Below are 16,525 nucleotides of genomic sequence, written 5' to 3' on the forward strand. Positions count from 1 at the left end.
ATGGACACAGGGAGGGGAGCACTACACACTGGGGTCTGTTGGGGGGAAATAGGGGAGGGACAGGGGGTGGGGAGTTGGGGAGAGATAGCATGGGGAGAAATGCCAGATATAGATGAAGGGGAGGAAGGCAGCAAATCACACTGCCATGTGTGTACCTATGCAACAATCTTGTATGTTCTTCACATGTACCCCAAAACCTAAAATGCAATTAAAAAAATAAATAAAATGTATTTCTATTTGCTATTTATTATCTGTATACATAAAGTTTTCTTTCCTTTTCTTCTGCTATTTCCTTAAGTTGAATTTCTGAGAGCAGGGCTACTGCGTCAAAGAGCACAAATATTTGCTATGTTCTTGAAACATACTGCAAAATTATTTTTCCAAAGGACTATACTATTTTTCAATGCCACCAGTGGTATACAACTGACCTGGTTTCAGCAGCACATTGCAAGAACTGGGTATTATTAGGATTATTAGTATTATTCCCTTCTAATTTAATAGATGTAGAATACTATCTTTGCATATTTTAAAATGCATTCCTCTGGCTATTAGGCAGATGATTATTTTTTATGTGAATCCTGCCCCACCCCCAGCTGTCCACCACACCATACCACAAATATTCTTAGCATTTCCATACTAGAGCCTTAATACTTTCCATGACAACTTGTATGATTCTTGGGTCACATAGAACTTTTTACGCATTTGTGGCCAAGTTAATGATATGTTAGTGAAGTAAGTAACTTCACTTCAATAAGACAGTTCTAGTGGTAAGGTCTGATGATGTATACAGGAAGGGGAACTAACTAAAATACTGTTAGAAAAGTCCAGTAGGAAGTAAGGAGGGCCTAAAGGAAATGGCTGAGTTCAAAGAAGGAACAGATATATCTGTCCTTTTGGAGGTAGAAAATGAAGCTTTTCAATTTGGAAGACAAATTCAGCCTAGATGCTTCTATGGCTGAGTGTGGCCTATCAACCACAGGATAATGGATAAACTACTCAGATTCCTGCAGAGATTACAGAAATTAGGGGAATTCCCTAGATTACTCTAACAGAGATTTGATTTAGATGAGGGAGGGAACTGGAGGCTACTGAGAAGCCTAGAGGACGTGGTGGTAAGGTGAGGCAAGCAGAGCTCTAACAGCCTGGAGGAGGCCTGGGCCCACAGTGGATGGGGAGGGGCCTGGGGCAGAGGACAAGGAGAAAGGAGTCTTGAGAGAAATAATCAAAAAGAAATAACAGTAGAGGAGCTCTCACTGACTGATGAAGTAACTGAGGCCCAGAGACAGGAAGCAAGTCACCTAAAGTCACAGCTGGTAAAAAGCCAAGGAGGGAGTTGAACTCACATCCATCTGGTTCCAAGGCCTCTGTACTGAACTCTGCTTTTAGCCACCACACAGTGCTGGGACTACTGGGGCTAAACTAAGCTTGCCCTGCCTAGCAGACAGCCAGAAGAATTCCCAAAATGGGGAGGGACCACCGAACTGGCAGGGCACAGTGCTCTTGCCAGTCCACAGATAACAACAGAGAAGCTAAACCTCTCATCAGATCCACAGCTAGCCCTCCTTCTACATTTTCCCCAGGTTATTTTTAATAAAAACAACATAGTGCTTGTTTTCCTAATAAGGACCTTCAGTCAATCCTCCCAGCACTCTGGAATGACCTGCATTTCGGGGCCCATTTTAGGACCTCTTTATTCAAGGTCCTTATTAGAAAAGGTGAAAAGGAGATGTTAAAGTGTGGGTTAATTTGGAAGAGCTGCTTGCAGTCACCATCAGGCTGAAATCAGTGAAATTTAAACCCATTAGGGAAGGTTTACAAAGTTCCAACAACCAAATCTATTAGCATCAGTTACGGATCCTTAGCTGATAATAAACCACTGCCCAGAGAAATCTGACTTTGTGTTATGAGGGCAGGGGACACACTCATAAATGCCATGTTCTATCATAATTGTAACTGGTTATTATATTTACAAATGGTGCACAAATATCCTGAAGGTCCTTTACATAGTTGTTAAAGATTTCTTCCTGAATTAATTGACTCCCTCCCAGACCATCAAATGCTGTGTTTCTGTTAAAAAAAAAAAAAAAAAAAAAAAAAAAAAACAGACCTTTCAGCATGCTGTGAGCAAACGACCTTCTGTGGGGTACTGGTTAAGAATCATCAGCTTGAGCCAGGCGCAGTGGCTTTACACCTGTAATTCCAGCACTTTGAGAGGCCGAGGTGGGTGGATCACCTGAGATCAGGAGTTTGAGACCAGCCTGGCCAACATAGTGAAACCCCATCTCTGCTAAAGATACAAAAAAATTAGTTGGGTGTGGTAGTGTGTGCCTGTAATCCCAGCTACTCAGGAGGCTGAGGCAGGAGAATCACTCGAACCTGGGGAGCGGAGATTGCAGTGAGCTGCGATCATGCCATTGCACTCCAGCCTGGGCAACAAGAGCAAAACTCGGTCTCAAAAACAAAAAGTATCAGCTTGGGCAAATTGTTTAACTTTGCTTTTCCCTCGTCTCTAATATGGAGATAACATTACTTGCCTTATAAAATTCCAGTACATAGTAAATACTGAACAAATTCATCCAGGAATTGTTCTGCTCCATAGCACTAGGTAGGGGACCAACTGTGTATCATCTGGGTGACGGACAAGACTCAGCCCACTCCATGTTGTTACACTCTGTTATTAGGAAAAGAAATCTCTATTTCTTTTTTTTTTTTTCTTTGAGACGGAGTTTCGCTCTTGTTACCCAGGCAGGAGTGCAATGGCGCAATCTTGGCTCACCACAACCTCCACCTCCTGGGTTCAGGCAATTCTCCTGCCTCAGCCTCCTGAGTAGCTGGGATTACAGGCATGCACCACCATGCCCAGCTAGTGTTTTGTATTTTTAGTAGAGACGGGGTTTCACCATGTTGACCAGGATGGTCTCGATCTCTTGACCTCGTGATCCACCCGCCTCAGCCTCCCAAAGTGCTGGGATTACAGGCGTGAGCCACCGCGCCCGGCAGAAATCTCTTTTCTAACCTTAACCTGTTCTGTCAAAATTAATATTTTATTATATTATTAAAATGTTATGAATAATCTATATATGTGTGTGTGTGTATATATATATATATATATATATATATATATATAGCATTAAGTGTGCAATTACTGGAGAAACAGGCATAACCAGTATGGATTTCCTCTGTGCCTCTTGCTGGTATCTTATCTCTTAACTGCTGCGCTGTGTAGTTCAAGCTCTGAAGTAGGCATGTCTGGGTTCACATCCTGGCTGTGTGACCTCAGACAAGTTACTTAGCCCTATGCCTCAGTTTTCTCCTTTGGAAAAAAAAAGATCTAGTGATTGTGCTAATGATGGAATTGTTGCAAGGATTAAATTGATCAATGCATGAAAATCATTTAGAACAATTTCTGGCACAACATATTCAATAAATGTTGGCTCCTTCGCATTTAAAATTTTTTCTAAACTATATGAAGTCTGGCTCAATGTCTCCTGCCCAAATTGGAAGGAACTTTGGTCACTCTGGGGGCACCTTTTCCTGTGTTGAACCACAGCCCTGAAGACTCACCTGTGTACCTAAAGGAAGGTTATTGGTCTGTGGACACCTACGGACACCTGATCCCACTAACAAGTGCTGATCACCACAGTCTGTCCTAAGTTGTGGCTCCATCTTATTCATTCAACAGAGGTTTTTTGGTTTTACTGTTTTTGTTTTTGTTTGTTTTTTGAGCACCCATTGTGTCCCTGACATTATAGCAGGTGCTAGAAAAAACAAAAGAGAAGTAACCCTTTCCTCCTGGAGCTTCAAATGAAACAAGACCCCTGAGCCAGGCCAGTGCCAGGGCCCTCTTCAGGATTTCCATAAAGAAGACCCTTGTCATTGGTCAATATTCCCAGCACTCTGAAATGATCTGCATTTGGGGGTCCATCTACCTCCAGGGCAGAGGGTTCAATTGGAAATTGATGTCTTCCACCCTGTGGAAGACATTCAAACCCCACTCCCCTTTTCTGGTCCCAGGAAATATCTCTTCAACACCAAGGACTCTCCTCCAGACCCTCCCCTTCACCAAGCCCTAATCCCCCCAAAAAGCCTGCATGTGATATTCAGAACCATTCCTAAAACCTCAAGAAACTGTTAACTTCTTCCTCAGCCAGGACCACTAGAACACAGAGCCCTCCTGGCCACCTCCTAAGGAGGTGGAAGGCAAAATGTCCTTCATTCTTCTATGATGAATCTTCAGGCAAGAAAACAAGACAGGCTGGTCTCCCAGGAAGGTTATTCGTACACCCAGACCCACAGACGGGATCCAGGGAGGAGAGTATTCATTGCTCAGGGAGTGGTAGGTGGCATCTGGACCAAGTGCTGTGAAAGGGAAGGAAGACACAGAACAGACTCGTGTGTCTGACAACCAGAAGGAAATTAACAAGATTTTAAGACAGCAATTTCAACAGAGTTTAAGAGCCAGATTTCACATGGCCAAGAGGCCATAGGGAAGATCAAGAACGCAGGTGAGCGTAGCCATTATTTGTGAGACGCTTCTTCCTCCGAGAAGGGAGAGGAGCAGAGGATGAATATCAAGGCAGAGAGGAAATGAAGACTGAGGAAGGAGTTCTTGCCCCACAGGCCCATGGAGAAGGAGACAGTGTGGAGTGCTGAGAACTAGAAACTGAAGAGGGGTGTTTGACTTATCTTTTGGTGTATAAAACTTGGTGTTTCGGAAAAGAATCAATCATTTTATTCATAATTCTGTAGGTCAGGAAATTAGTCAGGGTTCACCTGGGATGCTCTTATGCTAAAATCATTTGTTCAGCTGTATTCAGTTGGTGGTTTGGCTGGGGTGGAAGATGTCAGAAGGCTACACCCACATGGCTGGCACCCCAATGCTCCTTCCTTTGACCTCTCTCCCTACACATGGGTATTTCCAGCTTCCTCACAGCATGGGGGCCTGAGGGAGCTGGACTATAGCATGGCAGCTGCCTTCTAAGAGCTGCTTTCCCAGGAGTGAAGGTAGATACTAAAGATATCTAAGGCTCAGTATTGGAAAGTGTTGCAGCATCCTCTTCAGAGTAAGTCACTGAGAGTTATCCTGGCTTCCAGCGCAGAGATTTACACCCACCTCTTGATGGAGGATTGTCAAGGTCTGATTCTAGAGCATGTTGGGTGGGAGATATTGTTGTCACCATCTTTGGAAATGCTGTTTATCCCAGGAGGAGATAGGAGAGAGAGTTCCTACTTATGGGAGTATGCTGTGGAGTCAAAGAGATGAGCTGTGGATTCATTTATGATTTCATATATTCTATAAGTATTTCTTGAAAGCATACTATGTACTGGACACTGTTCTAGGTACTACAGATGCAATGAGGCAAAGAAAAGTCCTTGCTCTTATAAAGCTTATGTTTTAGTACAGACACAGATAATAAATGCTTAATAAACTCTAGTAGTTGCCAAGTGATATAAGAAAGCAGGGTTAGAGGACAGGATGAACTGAGTAGGGGCCACAAGGAAGGCTTCTACTTTGGGAAGGGTTGTCAAGGAGGGCCTTGGTGAATTTCAGGAATACTATGGAGGGGCAGTGAGGCAAGAACAAGACTATCAAAAGCCTTATAGACATGGGAATAAATGTGAATTTTTTTCTAAGCATCGTTAGCAGTCATTCGTCTGGCCTCTTGTCCAACTGGGAGATCACAAAATCTATCATCAGCTTTGTACCCTCTAACTCATTCTCAGGCCACTGGGCTTCTTTTCTGGATCCTTAGAGCTTGCAGGTAGTGTCTTTGCTATAGGTTTGACATTATAGTGTCTAGACGCCATCCAAATTTGGTCTGGAAAAAAAGTTTTAAAAATCTTGCATAGCTCCAGATGGCCTTGTAAATTAAATTAGACCCACACTGGCCCAGGAACTTTCTCAATCTTAATTACGTTAGTGATCATTAACATTTAAAGAGGCTGCAAACAGAATACTGGATACCGCAATAAATAATCATTGTCCACTGGGCAGGTTCCATGAATCAAGTGCCCATGGAACCTTTTGAGACTGTCTGATGTTGCAATTTAAATGGAGGACATTGTTCTGCTTCTTTGTACGTGGTAGTACAGTGAGAGCAAGTGTAGGTGCACAAAAACACCACACTCTGCATAGCTGGCCCATATGTCTAAACTAAATCTGTTACAACTCTACCTGGCTCCCAAGGCACCCTACTTTTCCAAGTCATGTTTAATCTTCATCTTAGCATGATTCACAAGACCCATTGCTCCTCAATAGTCCAGCCACCCTGAGCCACCTGTGTCTCTCCTAACATGCCAGACTCTCAGGCTTCAGTAATAACAGCAACAATAACAGCAATGTATTAAGTTCTTAATCTGTGCCCTTTACCATGCCAAGTGCTTTGGATATATTCATTCAGTGTGTCAATATTGTCATGTCTACTTTACAGATGAAATAGACATAGCTCAGAGGTGAGGTAACTTGCTCAATCTCACACAGCCAGTCACAGGCAGAAGCAAGACTTAAACCAAGAACTGACTCTGGAGTCCAACTGTTTTGCAGTTTTTTCTCCTCAGCATGCCCTTCCTGATTCTCTTGGTGGCCTACGGATAGCCTTCACAACTCAGCACAAAAATCCCTCCCCCAACAAGCATTCCTCACTGTTCCTTCACATCCCAGCTTGGACCGGTTGCTGCTTCTCTGCTGTCCCATGACACCCCTGTTCAACTCCTATTAGGGCACTGTTGGAGCTACATTAAACTTGCCTATTTAACTCTCTCTCTGACAGAGACTGAGGACAATGAGAGCCAGGACATTATTATCAACCTCTGCATCTCTAGTGCCTGGCTCAGTAGCTGTTTCTTGAATGAATGGATTCATAGATAGATTTGAATGTAGGTAGACGTGGCTTCAAATATTTCACAATGTCCAATGGGACTCAGCTTTTACCTCTGAAGAATATGAACATTCTGAGAGATTTTATTTGCCATAGTTTGATAAAAACCAGCATTCAAAGTATAACCAAAATTGATCCAACCCGTTAATAAATTTATATAGGTGTGTGTATACACACACACACACACACACACACACACACACACACACACACGCACACATGCACATACACACATATCATGGTGTGGGGGTTGGCCTCCGAATGACCAAGTGAGCAAAAAACAGACACAAGTGCCCAGGGTATCTTAGCCTTGGATGCTGAGTATTCATATCCTCATTTGACATCTGAGAATAGGGAATCAGAGGTCCCCTGCATGACCAGAATATGCCCTTTACCAGAAATAATGTTTCCCAGTTTGGGGCTATGATGAATTTCCACATTTCTCAGATAAGCGAATACAGCAATTGAAGTTGTCCAACTGAAGCCTTGGATGGCAGAGTAGGCACAGACAGCACTAAGAGGACAGAAGTATTTGAGGGTAGGAGTGGGCAGGGTGATCAATGGATTTAGGAGATGCCCTTTAAAAGTGCTCTGTGCACTCTACAGGTGAAGAGTTACAGTGTTTGTTGGAGTAGCGTGGATGTCCATGGATAGGCACAACCCATTGTTTGCATAAGGCCCAGAATCACATGAAAAATAACTAAAACTCTGTCTACATGGGTCTTTGTTGGTCAGGTTGGTGCTGGGAAATGAAAGGGCAGGAAATAAGGTTAAAAATTCCCAGAAGTAAGAAATCCAGTCAAGACCTAAGCAGGGGGATGAGCAAGGGTTCTGAGCTCAGCATGAGGTGGTCCTTGGACCCTGTTCACTTCCCTTCTCATAAACCAAGATGAGCTATGTGCAGGGAAGACAAGAATACTGGTTCAGGATTTTACACCTGTCTTCATCCTGCCTTAGCAGAAGCTAACTCACACTCAGATGGAGGTAAAATCAACTGTGACAAGTAATCCTCGTCTTAGAATTATCAGAAGTGGACTTGTTTAGGCCTGGAGGCTGGAAAAGAGAAACTGTGGAAAAATGGAAGGCATTACTTCACTCTGGGTGTCACTTCCAGCAACTCTGTTGGGGGACTGCCCTTTTAGAAAAGATGGGCATGAGAAGAGACAGGTATTTCTGGGGAAAATAGATGGAGATCTGGAGATAGGAGCAATGGAGAGCAAGTAGTAAGACAGGAGTAATGGAAAGCAAGCGACTGCCTTTGCAAAGAAAGCAGACACCCCACACTCCAAGGAGGCATCAAGATCCAGAAGAACCCAGCACCCAGCACCATATGGGCCCTGCTGTCCCATCAACAGAACTGCATGAGAAAGTCAGTCCCTGAGGACACAACAGAGGGCAGAAAACTGGTCATACAATAGCTTGTGTCCCAGGAACTGGCCTGGCCCTGTCCAGGGCTCATTCAGGAAGGGAGGAGGGAGAAGCCAATGCCCTGTACTTGGTACACTGAGTGACAGGTGGAGTGACTTGAGTAGGGCATCTGAATCAAGTAGGAATACATAGGAGGCTATCATAAAACAATCCCCTGTCGTCCAGCCTGGAAAGACTCAAAACCATCAAGATTAGGAAATTACCAGGCTTCCCAAGGGCAGGGGCCATGGCCACCTTGTTCACTGTGTCCTCCATTCCTACAGGATCTTGGTACCTGGTAACAATAGGCATTTAATATATGTCTGGTGGATAAATGGATAACTGTCAAAATGGTACTAGGTTTGTGCTCACCAGCTGCCAAGACCTGGAACATTTGGGTTACACACATATTATTTCTATCCCTTGAACCAATGACTATGCCATTGTTTTGCATTTACATCTCACATATTAAAACACTGATAATAAGAATATTTATAACTTTAAGAATTCAAAGGTTAAAATTTAAAATTAGTGACCCTAAATCTTGAGTGTACTTTGAATATAAAACTGTAGATCCAAGTAAAAGCATCAAGTAAAAATAAAGTATGGCCAGAATAGATGTTATATATACATCAGCATCATAATATAAATTCACATGCTATAAACTGAATTTTAAAGTGTCATTTTAAAATAATTACATAAAAATAAAATATAAATTCTGATTCTGAAAAGTAAATACCTCATTACTGAATTATATTCACATTTCTCTGAAGAGAAATTTAGAAAATTTAGAAACATAAAGGGCTAGTTCTAAGTAAGCTCCAAATAGTTCCCTCTGAACCTTCATCTGCCTGCAGCTGGCCTAATATTTTATTTGATAGTATGAGGGAATCTCTTTGAAAAATGTATGGCCATCACACCCTATCCCAGTTCCATCAACCTAGGACTACAATCTTTGTACTGGTCACTGTGGTTTATATTTAAAGAAAGCATTCCCACTCTATCTTTTTTCTTATTTAATTAAATATAGGTACAGATTCCCATGCAGATTTCCTGTATTAATATTAATGCCTTTGGGTGCATGTTCTCCTTGTTGATAAAGTTTCTGAGCCAGAGTAAGAATTATCCATGCAGTCGGGAGTGGTGACTCACGCACTTTGGGAGGCTGAGGTGGGTGGATCATGAGGTCAAGAGTTCGAGACCAGCCTGGCCAATGTGGTAAAGCCCTGTCTCTACTAGAATACAAAAAATTAGCTGGGCATGATGGTGTGCACCTGTTGTCTCAGCTACTCAGGAGGCTAAGGCAGGAGAATTGCTTGAACCCAGGAGGCAGAGGTTGCAATGAGCCGAGATCGTGCCACTGTACTCCAGCCTGGGCAACAGAGCAAGACTCCGTCTAAAAAAAAAAAAAATTATTCCTGCAAGAAAAGCTGTTTTTAATGATAATTAAGTTTCTCTACTTTAGAGCCGTGAAAAGTGGATGAATACTCTGTAAGTGAGCACATCTTTGGTTGTTTAAAAATTTTAATGCATAAGTGATTTGTATTTCAGAAATATTATACCAGTCAAAAAGGGGTATGTTGGTAAACAAAATTTTGCTGAGGTTTAAAAATGGCAACATAAACCAAAAACTGGAACTGGATTTTCTAAACCCTTGAAGCCTCCCTTGAGTTAGTCATCATTATGGTCATTCCATAAGTAGAGAAATTGAGACTTAAGGAATTAAGCCACTCAGTTCCTCACCATTCAGTGGTGGAGCTCATATTGACACCTGGGCAGGCTGACCCCAGAGTCCAACCCCATGAATCTTTGTAACCAAGGCATGGCACAGCCACCAGCAAGGTCTGCAGAGTTGTGGAACCAACTTGAGAATATTATCCAGTCAGAACTCAGGCTCAGGGAACTGCCTAGAACAGCTGTTCTTCCTGGTAAGATGTCAGCATCAGGTAGGATTTTGGCATGGGATTTGAAATCCTAATTAGGCCCTTTAGCAAAGGACCTGATTGAAATCCTAATTAGGTCCTTCAGCAAGGTGATTCAGCAAAAGAGTCTGTACTTTTCAAGGCTATAAGTCTGAGCTTGGGTGGCCTTCACATTAACCTGGGTCCTGGCAAAGAAGAGGTCAGGCACTTGAGCCTTCATGGAATCAGCTGCTTCTATTCTTCTCTATACGTAGAAGACAGAGCCCAGGGTGTCATCTTTAGCAGGATGAAGTTATCAAGAAAAGTGGCTTCAAGCCCTTTTCCTTGTGTATTTCTGATTTTTATCTCTATTGAGACTTGGCTGACCAACAGGCAGAAGGGCAAAGAGAGATGAGTTCTAACAGCATCTTGAATGGTGCGTCCCCGGGCCTTTGTGGGGTTGGAAAAATCACCATAATCCCTTGTGCTTTGGTGTTTCGGTCTGATTTTAAATCTACCTTGAGGAAATATGGGTAAATATAGTTCAAAACATTATCTTTGATGTTAGACTCCCTGGGTTCCACTCCAGGGCCTGTCGCCATAATCAATTTTGTGACTGATGGAAGACAAGTTACTTAATCTCTCTGTGTCTAATGCCTCTATATTTAAAACAGAGATATACCCACCTTAAAGAACTGATGTAAGGGTTAAATAATATAATGACTGGTAAGCACAGGGCCTGACACACAATAGGTGTGTCAACAAATATTAGTGGTTTCTTATTATTATATAAATATTTTTTGAATTGATGTCAGTTTACAGTAGTACATGGCATACATAGAAATTAAATAATCCTCATCTAATCCAAGAGATAATCCTCAAACCTTATTTGGACTCATATTTCAAGTATTTTCCTACACAAGAAGACAAGTACCTGGTTGAGCTTTATCCCCTCTTCCTGCCTGCCTTCTGGTAAAGATATGAAGACACTCAAGCGTTCATCAGGTCCCGAGTAACAAGATTTGTTGCATTTAGAAATTATTCTGAGATGATAAAAAAAATCATGTAGAAAATCTTAGAGGATTCAAAACCCTCAGTTTATTAATCACAAAACAGAAGTTTACTGAGCACCTGCTACACGGAAAACATAAGGATGCACACTCTTGGAGACACCTAGACAGTTGGTTCCTTCAAGAAGATTAAAATACAGAAAAGATCGGATGTAGTCACAAGAGTACTTCTATCCAACACTTGACTTATGAATCATGATTGCCAAGTGAGTGGGCTACAGAATAAAACCCATAGGTGTCTAAGATTTCTTTGGGGGCTGAGGGACTTGGTGGGACTTGGAGGTGGTCAGAAAGTTGGGTGTTGAAGGCTGCTGAGGCATTAAACCAGAGAGGAGCAGGATGGACCTTCTTTGAACATAGACAGGGTGACTATACATCCCATGTTTGGGAACAGTATGTAGAGTAGTGTGGCTAGATGGCAAGGCTCAGAAAGGGGAGGAGCTGAAAATAATCCAAGATTTGCTGGAAATAGCTTCCACTTCTTTGATTTCAGGTTAGGGCATAGCCTTGGGTGGGGTGGAGAGAGTTGCTGCCAGGTATGGGGTGGGGCCTCTTTGTGACACTGTGAAAGGGTAGAGGCAGTCATTTGGAGCCAGCTAGAAGCTGACTCTGAGCCTTCCATGGGACTCTGACCATGACAACGTAGCGAGACTGAAAACCGAGTCACATCAGCACTCTGGGCTCTCTGCTCTGAGAGGACGTCTGGTGAGTGCTGGAAAATGCTGCCATCTCCAGAAAGCCCCTCCTCAGCTCCTGCCTTTGCACCTGCACTCAGGAAATGGCTCAGCTCCAGCTCTGGAAGAATCCAGCACCCTTTGTTTTGGTGCCTGCACCCTGAGAGTGAGACATAGGCTGGTTCATTAAAGACATAGGCTGGTTCATAAAAAAAAAACTCATTCTCTGGTCAGAGAGATGCTGCTGAGTCACAGGCACAGTCCTCAGAGCAACTCAACAATTCAGGTCATTTGTGAAAATAATTCCTCTCGGTCTAGAAAATTGGAGGTTTGCTTAGAGAGTTTTTTTGTGTCCTACTGTCCCTGGGATAAGGGAACAGAGGAGCTATCTTTGAGAATATTGGAGCAACAGACCTAACGTAATAGTTGATATTGAATATCCTTGGGAATGAAGAGCCTGCAGAGAGGCCCATCTCTTGCTGCCCAGTAGACTTCCAGAAAGGCTCAGTCAGCAACTGCTTGGCAGAACTCCCAGCTATGGAAATAACCAAGAAGCATTGCATAGTTAGCTGGGATCAGGGGTGCACAAGTGGAAGAGGAGTGAGGGGAGACTAGAATTGACTGTCAGGTGCCTAGAGAGGCATCCAGATGGGATCCCCCAGCAATGAAGAGCTATGTGACAGATGCTCAGTGGTCAAAAAATGGGAAATTTTAAGGCAAAATTGAATGGTGAATCCCCTGGCCTTTGTGGAGTTAAAGCCCTCCTTGAGGGCTCCTGTGGTCTTGAGCATGGCGTTCATGAATGGGCACTGTTTGAGTAAATGGCGTGGCCAGAATTCTCTGTTTTCAGATTGGAGACCTGGTGCCATCCACAGGACCAAGTGGCCTGTCTTCCTTCCCTCCTTCCTTCCCTCCTTCCTTCCCTCCTTCCTTCCTTCCTTCCTTGCAAAAATTTGAGTGGGGGTGTTGTGCTTTGGCAGGGTATATGAAATAACCCCAAGTTGTAGCCCCCAGATCTCCTTGAGCTTAATTCCAATCCCTGTTCCCCTTGTTGGCTCATGTCTTGGGGCACCCCTCCAGATGATGGTATAAATTTTTTCCTGGTTCGCCTCTTAAACTCCTAGCTCAACTGCCTTTGGGACTTAAGGAAGTTGTTGTTGTTGTTATTTTAATCTCCTGGCACTTCTACAGTGAAAATAAATTCAGCAGACATGTGAAGTCAATCGTGTATCTGTTCACTGTTGTCTCCTAGCAAGCCAACTTTCAGCCTCTGGTACCCGCATGCCTCTTCCAGATGTGGTGACATGCAGACATGCTGAGAGTCTGCTACCTCACAGGGGCAATGAGGAAGGAAGGCCACTTTGGTCTTGTGAATGGCACCAGGTTTGCAATCTGAAAGCAGAGAACTCTGGCCATGCCATTTACTCCAACAGTGCCCATTCATAAGAACCCTGCTAAAGACCACAGGAGCTCTCCAGGAGGAGTCTTCTCTCCAGCAGGGGATCACACAGAAACATAACTATAATTAAAGGGAGTGACTAAGAATTACATGAGAGAAAAGAAAGAGAGACTGTCACCTGAGTAAGCAGGGTCAGCCTTTCCATTACAGAAAATTATGTCTCAGTGTCCCCTCCTATCTCTCCCTGCAGGCCAACTCTTCTCCAGTCCCTCCCTCACCCAGCTCCTAGGACAGTCCATCCCAGTTACAGGTGTAGTTTGATTTATTTTCTCTTAAGAGCCTGCTCAGCCCTGTGTAAACCCCTTCACAGATTCTCGGCTCCAGCCATTACAAACTGCTTACTATAAAGAATGCGAATCATGTCGTTGGGAAAATCTAGGTGGTCACATCAGTTCTTCCCTCAAAGAATTTTCCTAAAAGTGTGCCATGCTCTAGGCAGGAATGGCCTGTGCATAGCTCCTGGTGACATCCATCCTTTGATCATTCTGTCCTTTGGTGAGCAAGATGCCAAAGAAAATAAGCCCAAAACAACACCAATTTTCTGAGTTCCTATTCTATTCTAGCTATAAGCTTTTCTTCCATCAGTTCCTCTCTGATCCTGCTTTTGAAAATCCTGGTCACACCTGAGTTCTTTCTGCCTTTGTTCTTTAGCTGTGTGCTCTTTTGGGTAGAGTTTTCTCTGTGTCCTGTTGGTGTCTTTCATTTGCTACTCTCATCTTCCTTGGGTCAGGGATGATATTTTTTCATGCTTCAAAATCACAGGGGGAAAAAATCTTTTGATACACACTGAATTGTCTTCGAAGGGCTGCCACAAGTACAGAAAGGTACCCAGAGAAAGGTAAACACCAATTTGGGCTTCAGCTTCCCACTGCTGTTATCTTATTACATCATAAAATCTATCTACAAATAAATAGCATGTCTGAAGCTAGGTTGCTTTATTATAAGGCAATAAATGCAGCTGTGGAAATTAGCAAAGATCTAATCAGAAGAAGACAGAGCCCCAAGAGAACCCTCTGTTTTGGCTGGGACCACTGTCTTCTCTGAGGCAAGCAAGAGAGAATAGGGAATGGTCTCCACTGTGTTCTTTCTCAGAGCTTCTGCCCTTCTGGCCCTCTGACCAATCTGTGGTGCTAACTTGTCTGTCAAGATGCAGCAGCAGAAGCATGGGACAGGCTCTCCCAGATAGAGACAAGGAGCAGATGATGGGAATTGGGCCAGGCACAGTGGCTCACGCCTGTAGTCCCAGCACTTTGGGAGGCCAAGGCAGGTGGATCACGACGTCAGGAGTTCAAGACCAACCTGGCCAAGATGGTGAAACCCCATCTCAATTAAAAATACAAAAATTAGCTGGGTGTGGTGGTGGGCATCTGTAATCCCAGCTACTCAGGAGGCTGAGGCAGAGAATTGCTTGAACCCAGGCGGAGGTCTCAGTGAGCCGAGATTGTGTCACTGCACTCTAGCCTGGGCTACAGAGTGAGACTCCATCTCAAAAAAATAAAATTAAATTAAAAAGGGGGAGGGGAGGGGAGGGGAGGGGAGGAAGATGGGAATTGCAACAGGTGTCCTTCCCAGGCAGCTGTAGTGCGTGGAGCCATAGAGTGAGTCAAGTACTCATCTTCTATTTCACAGCATATGTTATCTTCTAATCAGACTGTGAGTTTCTTTCTGCAAAGCAGGGCCATTTCAGTATCCACAGAAGGCTGGTAGTTGAAAAACAAAAATGCCTGCACCCCATGCTTACCCACCACTCCCTCAGACTGTGCCATGACTAGACCCTGAGAATTACAGAAATGTCTGCACGACCTCCCGTTGCTTGCTCCTCTGCTTTGTGAGCCAGAAGGGGCCCAGGCTGTCTTACGACCTGCAGCCTGGGGGCTTCTCCCTGGGTTAAGGATAATCCATTGCTATTCTTGGAGAGAAAAAATAGCAGTAATGCCACAAAGAAAAGCAAGAAATGCTACCAAAAAATCTTCATTTGCATCCTATATTCAAGTAATGGTATTGTCAGGGGCTGTAGGGTCAAGTAAACCTTTGACAGTGTCCTCGAAGATCATTTGGCTGCTACTGTGAGTTCACAGAAATGGGAAACAACATGTCGTCATTTACATTGTGAGTTTTAAAATGCTCTATATGCATTGTTCTTGCAATGAAAAGGGAATGTTTCGCATTTCCCAGGAATTGTTGTATATGTCCCCTTAATGCTCAGTGAGGCAAATGGCATGAAATCAGCACATGATGGTCCAGGTACTCAGTTAAGTCATCCCTTTGAAAAATGCCCGGTCCATTGTCTCCAGTCCATGGTGCCCAGCCATACTCTGGCAGCACATGGGTGTCCTGAGTGGGGCCAAAGGGCAGACCAGTCAAAAGCAAACAATGGCTTCCTCCTGTCACGGGGAAACAATAAGCTAACAAGTATATATTTTTTTCAAATGTAAATTTTAATCCCATAAACTTTGCTTAAATATTGCCTATTACTAGTTTCCTGTTGACCCTGAGTCAATTAAACAAATGGCCAAACAGCAACGACTATTTGCAGAAAAGGGACGTTCTGGTTGCAATGACTATAGCCAGCGTGCTGGATCAAGCAGAAAACAAGAGATTTTGTCTATGAACACAAAAGTGTCTCATAGACCACACAGGCAGAGTGGGCCTGGGCCCAGAGAGGTCAAGCACTGGCTCAGCCTCTTTCTGCACATCATTCCCTTTCTGTTTCCAACAGACTTGTTTTGCTACTTAGTCAGCAAAGTGGAAGATAGCTGCCCAGATCGTCCAAGATTACATGTTAATTCACTACAAAATAAATAGACTTCCCTTCGCAACATAGTCCCAAACACCCAGGAGAGAAAACGGAATGGGCCCAGTTTAGGTCAGGGTTCCACTCCTAATCCAATAAGCTGTATCCAGGGGTGAGGGCAGGACATGGCCACACAGTAGGAAACGGCCACAAGAGGTCTGTCTTGTCACCCAGGCATTAGGGCAGGACAGTTCCAAGAGAGAGAAGTGGTGGTGAGAAGGGTGCATGATGTCCCCGAAGGAAGCTACTGCGTGAGGATCCAGTGTGGCCATGCTCCATCATGACACACACACACACACACACACACGCACGCACGCACGCACGCACACACACACACACACA

At 43.8% G+C, this 16,525-nt stretch overlaps 1 protein-coding gene across 4 annotated transcripts in view; it reads left to right on the plus strand.

Annotated features, from left to right (window-relative positions):
* TRPC7 (transient receptor potential cation channel subfamily C member 7) overlaps positions 1-16,525 on the plus strand; it is a 155,899-nt gene that overhangs the window by 68,351 nt on the left and 71,023 nt on the right. The gene's annotated exons all lie outside the window — the stretch shown is intronic.

Source organism: Cebus imitator, unplaced genomic scaffold, assembly GCF_001604975.1.
Source record: "Cebus imitator isolate Cc_AM_T3 unplaced genomic scaffold, Cebus_imitator-1.0 Scaffold274, whole genome shotgun sequence".
In the NCBI taxonomy this organism is placed as follows: Eukaryota; Metazoa; Chordata; class Mammalia; order Primates; family Cebidae; genus Cebus; species Cebus imitator.